Here is an 8,272-nt window from a genome sequence, read left to right as displayed (position 1 = left end):
TGCTGTTCTCTTTCTATTTGTTCAAGTTGTGTAGTTAATGTTTTGATTTTGTCCCTTTCTTCTTTTTTGATGTGTGCATCTATTGCTATAAATTGTCTTCTGAGGACTGCCTTTGCTGTGTCCCAAAGGTTTTGGTATGATGTGTTTTCATTCTCTTTTGATTCTAGGAATTTTTTGATTCCATCTCTATTACCCAGTGGTTTGTAAGCAGGGTTTTATTCAGTTTCCATGTAATTGATTTTTTTTTTCCTTGTTCTTTCTGTTGTTAATTTCTATCTTGATGGCATTGTAGTCAGAGAACATACTTTGTATTATTTCAACTTTTTGGATCTTGTTGAGGATTGCTCTGTGGTCTAAGATGTGGTCTATTCTGGAGAACGTTCCTTGTGCGTTGGAAAAGTATGTGTATTTTGCAGCTGTTGGATGGAGTATTTGTATATGTCTACGAGGTGAAGTCAGCTGATTGTGCCCTTTAAATCTTCTGTATCTTTGCTGAGTTTCTTTTTAAATGTTCTGTACTTTACTGAGACTGGTCTGTTGAAGTCCCCTACTATTATTGTGGAACTGTCAATTTCTGTTTTCAGTACTGTTAGAGTTTGTTTTATGTATTTTGGAGCCCTGTCACTGGGTGCCTAGATGTTTATTATGGTTATGTCTTCATGATGGATCATCCTCTTAATCACTATATAGTGTCCTTCTTTGTCTTTTATGGCGGATTTTGTTTTAAAGTTTATTTTATCTGAGATTAGTATTGCCACTCCTGCTGTTTTTTGCTAGTTGTTAGCTGATATATATTTTTTCCTATCTTTGATTTTTAAAAAATTCACGTCTTTGTTTCTAAGGTGTGTCTCTTATAGACAGCATATTGATGGATCCTTTTTTTTTAATCCATTCTGTCACTCTCCATCTCTTTATAGGTGCATTGATTCCATTTACATTCAGTGTAATTGTTGATAGATGTGAGTTTATTGCTGTCATTTGTAGTGCTTTTTTTGTGGTGTAATCGTTTTCTTTGTTCCTCTTACTCTCTTTTGCTGAATCCCTTTCTTTTGTGGATTTTTTTCATTTCTTTTGTTTTTGTAGATTTTGTTTTTATTGAGACTTTATGTTTTTCCTGTTTGTTTTTATGAGTATGTTTTTTAACTTTCTTTGTGAAAGAAATTTACCCTTATCTTTCTAAGTTTGAAGCAGTCTATTATTACTTAGTATTGCTTTGCCTTCCTCTCCATTAGAAGGTTCTATTCCTACACGTTTTATTCCCTCTTTTATGGTTCTGATGTTGTTATCATTTACAGATTAACTGCTCTGATTCCCTGTTGTATTTATTTTGGTTTTGGGTAGTCCTTGAGGGTTCATTTCCTAAATTGGTATCTGTCTAGTACAATGCTGCGTCCTAGATTCAGCTTGTGAGCTGAAGTTGTTTGTTCTCAGATCAAAGGACTCCCTTTAATAGTTCTTGTAAGTTTGGTTTTGTTTTTACATAGTCCCTTAATTTCTGTGTTTCTGTTGAGCTTCTTGAATGGCCAGCTTTTCATCTTTCATGATATTGGGAAGTTCTAATGTTTCTGTCAGCAGTTCTTCAATGATCCTCTCTGTGTTTTTTCTCTTTTCTCCCCGTTCTTGACCTCTGATCATGCACAAATTTTTGCTTTTGATTATATTCCACATAATTCTCTGTGTCTCTTCATCTTTCTTTGTTCTTTTTTCTGAGTTCTCCTCAAACAGAGTTGTACCCAGGTGTTTGCCTTCAATTTTGCTGATCCTGTCTTCCACCATTTCAAATCTGTTCCTCAGCCCTTCTACGACACTGTCCATTTCTGAAATCTTGTTGGTTATCTTTTGGATTTCTAATTGTTGTTTTTTGTAATTTATGGCTGTGAATTTATTTTGGCATTTTGTTCCTGCATTATTTTCCTGTATTCTCACTTTTTTTGGTCTGTATTTTCCATGAATTTGTCTGCCTTTTCCATGAATTTGTCTTTTTTCCTTATTTTTGTCTGCTTTTTGCTTCAACTCTTGGATATTTCTGAGTATTAGAGATTTGAATTCCGTTTCAGGTAGTTCTAGTGCCTTTTCTTCTACTGGGAAGTCATCTGGTGTTTTATTTTGGATGTCTACTGGAACCATCTTGTACTGTTTTTTTTAAATTTTGATATTGTCTGCTCTCTTCAGGGCAGCTTCTTATTCCATTTAGTTCTCGGCTGAGTTGTTTACCTCCTCATTTGATGCTTAGTGTTTCAGGCTTGCTGTTTTCTCTGTTGCATAGCTGGTATGAATCCTACTTGCTCATGGTGTATTATTTTTTTGATATGATCCTGAAATCTATTGACTAGAATTTTGTTGAGAATGTTTGCATCTATATTCATGAGAGATATTGGTGTGTAATTTTTTTTTTTTTTTTTTTGTGATGTCTTTGCCTGGTGTTTTTCGGATCTTTGCTGTGGACGGATGGTGTGGTGTTTCTTGTTTATTGATCATAGATTTGTTTGTTTTGTCTTTTTTTTTGTTTGTTTTATTTGGGTATGTCTGAAGGTGGGCTGTGTGTTCTTTGTTGTTTGCTCAACTGTGAGCACAATCCTTTTCACCTCCTTCTCCAATTGACAGGGTCTGTTGCTCAGATATGGTACAGCATGGCAGGTCTAGCTGAAGAGGGTTGTTTGTGGCACTTACTGTAGCCACCAGCGTGGGCTGGTAATCAGTGCAGGGCAAGTTCTGATAGGCCATGCCTGTACTGCTTGGTAGTGTGATGTCAAGCGCATGGTGCAGGTAGGCAGAATGGAGAGCGGAGAGTGTGATATGTGGAGCTAAATGGGTATGGGAGAGAGGAGAGAGGAACAGGAGCCAAAAACATACAAACAAACAAAAAAGGGTGCTAAGGGAGCTTGTCGTTGTAGTGGAAAGATGAGAGACTATGAAATGGAGAAAAACAAAAGGGGAAGAAGAAGACAAAAAACAAAAGAAAAGAAAAGAATTAATACATAAAAATTAGAAAGAAAAAAAGAAAATCAAAACTCCCAGGGATCCCACTGTTATGTCTACGAGCTCTGGGGAAGTGGTACCCAGGTGTTGAAGTACAGTCTGGCTTAAATGCGTAGAGGTGTCAGTCAGTGCCAGGTATTCAGGGGACAGGAAGAGAAGGTAGGTATAGAGAGACAAGAAACTGAGTAATGAAGAAAGACAAAAAGGGAAAAAGAGGGAAAAGAAAACAAAACAATTTTTAAAAAAAGAACAAGAACTCCTCCCCCCTAAAAAAGAAAATAAAAAACTATGGAGAAAAAATGCTGTTAGGGATCCCTCTGCTCGTCTGCACAAGCTGAAGGGGTAGGTCCCAAGCCACAAAGTACTGCCCGGCTAGCACAGGCTCCCAATTCAAGAAAAGAAAAAGAAAACAAACAAACAATTGAAAACAAACAAAAAAAGCCCTGGGATCTCACCAGTACAGCAGCATGGACCGGGAAGCAGTTTCACATTTGGGCAGAGTTTCATAGCCTTTCTGAAATGGGCAAAGATGGCGCATGGAGCCAGGTATTTGAGTGAATAGAGGGGGAGGTGGGGAGAGGTAAGGAAGAAATCAAAAGAAGTGGAAAATGTAACACCAGCAGCCAACAAATGGCACTCAGGGAGTTGGCCAGTGTGTGCAGGTGGAAACCAAGCAGCCTGTGCTTCCCATCTGAGAGACTGGCCATGGGAAGTAGAGGAGGCCTAGTGAGGGTGAAGAAGATTAGGGGGTGGGAAAGCGTATATCATTGGTTACCGGTTATTCTGTCTCCTGCTGGAAGCTCTGTGAATCTGCTCTCTTGTAACCTCTGTCCGCTGGTCTCTGATAGGAGTCCAAGATGGTGGAACCATGCTGCATTAGCTGATAGGGACCTCTGCATGTATGTCTCCTCGCTCTCTGTTCTGTCAGCTTCTTATTCCATTTAGTTTTTGGCTGAGTTGTTTACCTCCTCATTTGATGCTTAGTATTTCAGGCTTGCTGTTTTCTCTGTTTGGCTTAGTTTTTCGGATCTTTGCTGTGGACGGATGGTGTGGTGTTTCTGCCTAGAGTGCCATGTTGCCAGAAGTCATAGAGAAGATCATCTTTATGATATTTTTGCCACTATGCAAAGTTAGGGGGTCACAGTAAAATCCTCATAGTATTTTGAAGTTATAAAGCTGTATTAAAACTTCAAAGGCACATACACACAAAACCACATTCATGCACATAAATACCTACTTGTCTATGGGTTTATTCACTAGTCAGAGATGTAATATTTTATAACATTTTTTCTTTGCAAATGACAAATACATTTTATGTTAACTCCTATATTTTATACTCATCTAATCATGACTCTGAAGGAAGAGTAACATGGGCTCTTCAAATAGGAAATCCTCTGAGTAATAGAGATAGTTCCTCTCCATTGCATGCATCTCTTTCATATGTCAACCTTTTACTCCAGAGGAACTGCTCATTACCTTGAGCTCTGAACACACCATGATTTTCTGCTTTTATAACTCATGTTCATGCCACTTCCTGACCTGCAAGCATTTCCCTCATGTTACGACTTGACTAATCCTCATCTCTTTTTTCATTTTAGCTCATATTCTCATACATACAAACTTCCTTTATTTTATGGACTTAATCATCTTTTGAATACCTATTCATTCAGTAAGATGATGTTCATTAAGAGGTGCGTGGCCAACATAGTGGAGTAGTTAAACTCTTTCTATATCCCTCTTATAACAAAGACCTGGAAAAACAAATGATTTGACTCTATATGAATATGTAGCAGCCCTGAAGAAGGCAAAGTTGAGGAATCCATCTGAATGATAGGGGAGAGGCAGACAGTTTGGAAGAAGCAAAGAGCGCCAGAGCCACAGCAGTGAAACTGCAGCTCCGCAGCCATGTCGGTCTGCAGTGAAGCAGGCAAACAGCCGCGGTGTGCGTGTGGGAAGCAGTTTCCACACTGAGAGAGACTCAGCAGCAGAGACTCTGACGCAGTGAAAAGCAGCTCCCAAGAAGCTAAGTACATGCGTGTACCCTTTAGTGAGGATTAAAAAAAAAAAAGAAATAAGTCTGTTTGGGAAAAAACCTCTCTCCCTTTTACCTCCTCCCTCCACACTCTGCACCGGCAGTCCGCTAGGCCAGAAGTAGATCCCAAAAGGCCCCCTGACCCATTCTCCTGGCCTTGGAGAGGGAAGAAATAAGCTACTGTCTCCCCTAAGCCAGGAACACAGTGTCGGCACAGCTCCTTTGCTAGGCACAGGTATAAGGGGTCCTCAGACTCTTAGTGCCTTACACCCCTGTAGAGACTTGTGGGGACCCATCTCAGCAGCATTAGTCCTCACTACCACAGTACATCAGGGCAAACATCTGAAGTTTAACTTCAACTGTTTCAGCTGTGAACTGGCAGATTTATGACCCTCGAAACAGCCGTGCCCCTTAAGTAGGCATTTTTATCAATCAGCAGCAGGGGCTTGAGGACTGGTGGTATAAACTAAAGCACATAGCCACATGCTACAGGAGTCCAAGAAAAAGTGGTTCCCTCGAGTATTTACAGCCAACAGAGTGGGGTGCTCATAGTCCACCTGCAAAACTAACCTACATACTCACCCTAGAGAATAGGGACAAGCTTTCCTTTCAGATTCTCAGGGGCAGCTGTCAGCCCCTGCCTGGCTGAGCACATGATCCCCTACCACAGCCAGAGACCAGTCCCTCCACCAATCACCCATACCTCTCTAGGACCGGAGGTGAAAGCCTGCATCACACATTTGGTGACAGACTGCTTGAATGTCCAAGCTGAACCCATATAGGAAAATTTAATGGACTCTTCTGTGCACATGCTTAGTTACAGAACTAACTACCTGGTGACAGGACGGTAGAGAACCAAAGGGGTCAAAAATCAAACTAGTGCACACGAGCAGCCTATCTGGGCATAACAAAACCAACAAAATAAGAAGTTAGGTCTCACCAAACAAATAGAAAATAAAATTATAATAAATTATTGATAGTTCAGAGACAACAGTCAATATCAAGTCACATAAGGAGGAAGTCCATGATGGCTTCAGCAAGCTCCCAAAATAAAGAATCAATAAATTCTCTGGAGGAAGAGAACTTCTTGGAATTACCAGACACAGAATATAAAAGATTAATATACAGAACTCTTCCAGAAATTAGAAAGGAAATTTTACAGAATGCAGAAATTCCCAGGGAACACACAGACAAAGTAGTAGCAGAACTTAAAAATGTTAGTCAAGAACATAATGCCAAATTTAATAGGCTGCAAGAATCCATAGAGAGATAGCAATCGGAAATCCAGAAGATTAACAACAAAAATTTCAGAATTAGAAAACTCAATAGAAAGTTAGAAGAGCAGAATTGAGGCAGTAGAAGTTAAAATTTATGACATTGAAGATAGAGCTCTTGACACCAACTTTTTTCAGGAAAAATCAGATAAAAGAGTTAAAAAGAATGAAGAAACTCTAAGAGTCATGTGAGACTCTATCAAGAGAAATAACCTACAAGTGATTGGAGTACCAGAACGGGGTGGGGGGGAATAATAGAAAATACAGAGAAAATGGTTGAAGATTTGTTGACAGAAAACTTCCCTGATATCATGAAAGATGAGAAGATATCTATCCAAGATGCTCTTCGAACCCCACATAAGGTAGATCCCAAAAGAAAGTCACCAAGACATAGTATAATCAAACTTACCAAAACCAAAGATAAAGAGAGAATTTTAAGAGCGGCTAGGGATAAAAGAAAAGTCATCTATACAGGAGAATCAATTAGAATAAGCTTGGCCTACTCAGCAGAAACCATGCAGGCTAGAAGGCAATGGGATGACATATATAAAAACTCGAAGGAAAATAACTGTTAGCCAAGAGTTGTATATCCAGTAAAAGTCTCTCAAATATGATGGTGAAATTAGGGCATTTGCATATAAACAGAATTCCAGGGAATTTGCAAAAACCAAACCAAAATTGCAAGAAATACTAAAGGGAGTCCTATGGTTAGATAATCAAAAACACCAGCTAACAACGCAAGACTAGAACACGGGACAGAGCAACCAGATATTGACTCAGATATTGATATCGAAAATACATGAAAGCTAAAACATTGAAAATAGGGAAACAGATATCAACATGTAAAAAAGGATAATATTAAAAGAAAAAAGAGGTACTTAAAAAAAGGAGACATTTATTTTTTATATGGAGGGGAAGTTAAGGCGATATAAAGTATTAGAAGACTGGTATAAACTTAGAAAAATATGGGTAAATATAAAGGTAACCACAAAGGACACTAACAATCCTACATATCAAAATAAAAAAGTAGAAAAACACAAAGACACAGCAAACACAAAATCAATAACAAAGAAAAAATTTGAAAAAAAATACATAAAGAAAAACGACTCAGCACAGAAAACTGAGGAGAACAAAGAAACTGTGAACAACATACAAAAAGAGATATCAGGATGACAGCACTAAACTCATACCTATCAATAATTACGCTGAATGTAAACGGATTTAATGCACCAATAAAGAGACGGAGAGTGGCAGATTGTATAAAAAAGCATCATCCATCTATATGCTGCTTACAAGAGATGCACCTTAGACTTAAGGACACAAACAGCCTTAAACTCAAAGGATGGAAAAAAAATATATCGAGCAAACAACACTCAAAGAAGAGCAGGAGTGGCAATATTAATCTCTGACAAAAATAGATTTAAAGTAAAATCCACCACAAAGGATAAGGAAGGGCACTATAGAATGATTAAAGGGTCAATCTACCAGGAGGACATAACTATAATAAATATTTATGAACCCAAAAACAGGGCTCCAAAATACATAAAACAAACTCTAACAGCTCTGAAGAGAGAGATAGACAGCTCCACAATAGTAGTAGGAGACTTCAACACACCACTTTCAGTGAAGGACAGAACATCCAGAAAGAAGCTCAACCAAGACACAGAAGAGCTAAATGCTACAATCAACCAACTTGATGTCATAGACATATACCGAACACTGCACCCAACAGCAGCCAAGTAACTTTCTTTTCCAACGCACATGGAACATTCTCCAGAATATACCACATATTAGGCCATAAAGCAAGCCTTAACAACATCCAAAACATCGAAATATTACAAAGCATCGTTTCTGACCATAAAGCCATAAAAGTGGAAATCAACAACAATAAAAGCAAGGAAAAAAATCAAACACATGAAAACTGAACAACACCTTGCTCAAAAACTACTGGGTTATAGAAGAAATTAAGGATGGAATAAAGAAATTC

The sequence above is a fragment of the Trichechus manatus genome, unplaced genomic scaffold (genome assembly GCF_000243295.1).
Source record: "Trichechus manatus latirostris isolate Lorelei unplaced genomic scaffold, TriManLat1.0 scaffold00336, whole genome shotgun sequence".
NCBI classification, from domain to species: Eukaryota; Metazoa; Chordata; class Mammalia; order Sirenia; family Trichechidae; genus Trichechus; species Trichechus manatus.
Note: the sequence above shows the minus strand (reverse complement) of the source record.